Here is a 2,086-nt window from a genome sequence, read left to right as displayed (position 1 = left end):
GGGTCGCGATCGCCTGGCCAGGCCGGCGCTGGCCATGGGAACGCCCTAGGGCCGGAGCATCCCTGGTGAAGCTCGCGCAGAGGAGCCCGTGTGCTGAAGGTTGGGGGGCGGCCTGGGGCACCCCTGCGCGCCGCAGACTGGACACGAGCTAGCTAGCTGCAGCGACCTTCGAAGGCAGTTATCCTTTTACCCGTTTTGTGCAAAGGGGTAGATGGAGGTATGTGACAGGAGCACACACAAGCGAACCCGGGACAGAGCCCGGCACTGTCATCCAGTGCCCTTCAGAGCTTGCGGTGTTTGCACGCAACGCTTAGGGGCATTCGGTTTCCGCAGACCTGCGAGGCAGGAGGCAGAAGGCACAGGGCTGCGGGAAAGTTGGAGAAGGGTTTGGAGGAGACGGGTAGACTGTCCTGAACTTTGGTGTAAGTGAGGGGCGAGGGACCAGCTTGGAGCGCAACAAGTGGATTCGGGACCGTAAATATGTGTCCTTCAGACTTAGGTCTTCTCAGGGGCCGGAATGAGATTCCTGAGGTGCTAGAAACCTCGCCAGGAATGTTGTGGTGCGGCAAGTTGGGGGCACCAGTCTGGCCAGTTAAAGTTCCTGTCCTGCACCTTTGTCCAGGAAGAACGTCTGTTCTGGAAGGAGAGGTTGATTTAAGGGGAGGGGGAAAGTCAGCTGCCTCTTGATTGTGAGTCTGGGCGCTCCTTTGCGTTTCCCCGTTTGATTATTCTGCGGCTGCCCTTGGACAGCTTTGGCTCAAACACAATCAGAAATCCCCTCCCTTTCCTCCTCCTTTGATGGCTAAGGCACGTTAGCTTTTTAGAAAGACCTTCCAACATCTTTAAGAGAGAATACAAGAAAATAGGGAAATATAAATAGTCTTTCTTTCCTTCTTTTCTTTTTAAATCTGGCTTAGGAGTCTTTCCTCTGGAGTGGTGTTCTTCCCCTCCTGGTTCTTCACTGGCCTCCACGTGGCTGCCCTGTCTTACTTCCCCAATAGAAATGTGTCCTACTGTTCAAGGCCAAGAGATGGCAACTTTGTGCTTATTTAGGGCCTGCCTACTGTCATTACTGTGCTGCTCTCTGTCCCCAGAAAATTAAAGGGATAGTGGAGTTATAGATCATGGAAAATTGTTCTCCACCCCCATTCATACATAACAGCTTGGTCCCTTAGGACAGGGGAGGTCACCCAGGCCCCTTGGGATAATTTAACACACTCTTATTTTCCTAGCCACAGTAGGCACAAAACAGTCATTTTATTGTAACAGGGAAGTTGGTTCATCCCTGCCACTCCTCGCTCCCATGTTCTACTTACCTGCTTTACCGGTGGGGATGCCGTGTCCCAGAGTCTCTGGTTACCATGAGTTCCTAGATCCTGCAGATGATCTTAGGTCCGTGACACGGCATTCCGTATGGCGAATGAGCCACCTGGGCCTCCTCCCTGCCAAGCCCCACCCCCGAATGCCCTCACTGCCACCTTTTAAAAGGTAGCACAAGTCTTCCCCTTCCAAGCAGTCAGCTAGCTAGGGGACCTTGCTGAGGAAGGCTGGGCTGCTGTGCTCCGGGTCACCAGAAGGGTTATCTGATCTGCAGCTCCCCGACCCAGGGACAGGGACGCTGGCAGGTGCCAGGTCTGTTTATAGTTTGGCCTTGTTGAGGCCTGGGTGACGTGATTGCTGTGCTCCTGCTTGGTAAGCCAGTGTTCTTCATGGTTCAGTTTGTCATTGGACAAGGTGACTATTGTTTTTAAGATAAGTAACTTAGCTCTATCCGCTTAGGAACTTGAACCAGGACTCCGAAAGGCAAGGAGTCAAGCTTTTCTTTGTGGAGGAGGTGTAGCCCTATTTCTCCGGAGGCTTAGTAAGCATTCTCCTTTTTCTCTGATGCCCAAAAAACTGACATATAGTTGTCAGAATTTCGTGTTTCAGACATGGTACTTTTACGTTGTAGTATGGGATACAGAAGGCAGCACAAGTACAGTTCTTTCATTTCTAGTGGGGCTGGTATGAACGCTGTTTCTTCCGCTGGGATGGTGGCGCTGTGGCCAACGCCGATACAGGGTATTGGGTCCGAGGGGCCCAGGCA

The 2,086-nt window shown here is 52.5% G+C and overlaps 1 protein-coding gene and 1 long non-coding RNA gene across 4 annotated transcripts in view; one reads left to right on the top strand and one right to left on the bottom strand.

The window, feature by feature from the left end:
- Positions 1 to 1,686, bottom strand: part of LOC102491238 (uncharacterized) — a 20,086-nt gene extending 18,400 nt beyond the window's left edge. For all 3 annotated transcript variants that reach the window (XR_001371315.2, XR_003551471.1, XR_336327.2), the window contains exon 1: positions 1,317 to 1,686. This is a non-coding gene — a long non-coding RNA (uncharacterized LOC102491238). The remainder of the gene's footprint in view (positions 1 to 1,316) is intronic.
- Positions 76 to 2,086, top strand: part of ABCC5 (ATP binding cassette subfamily C member 5) — a 113,193-nt gene continuing 111,182 nt past the window's right edge. The window contains 1 exon segment of the mRNA XM_014592513.2: positions 76 to 217. The gene's annotated coding sequence lies outside the window, so the exon portion shown is untranslated.

This window comes from Tupaia chinensis, unplaced genomic scaffold, assembly GCF_000334495.1.
Source record: "Tupaia chinensis unplaced genomic scaffold, TupChi_1.0 Scaffold000708_1, whole genome shotgun sequence".
NCBI lineage: Eukaryota > Metazoa > Chordata > Mammalia > Scandentia > Tupaiidae > Tupaia > Tupaia belangeri.
Note: the sequence above shows the minus strand (reverse complement) of the source record. Positions and strands in the feature narration are given on the sequence as shown.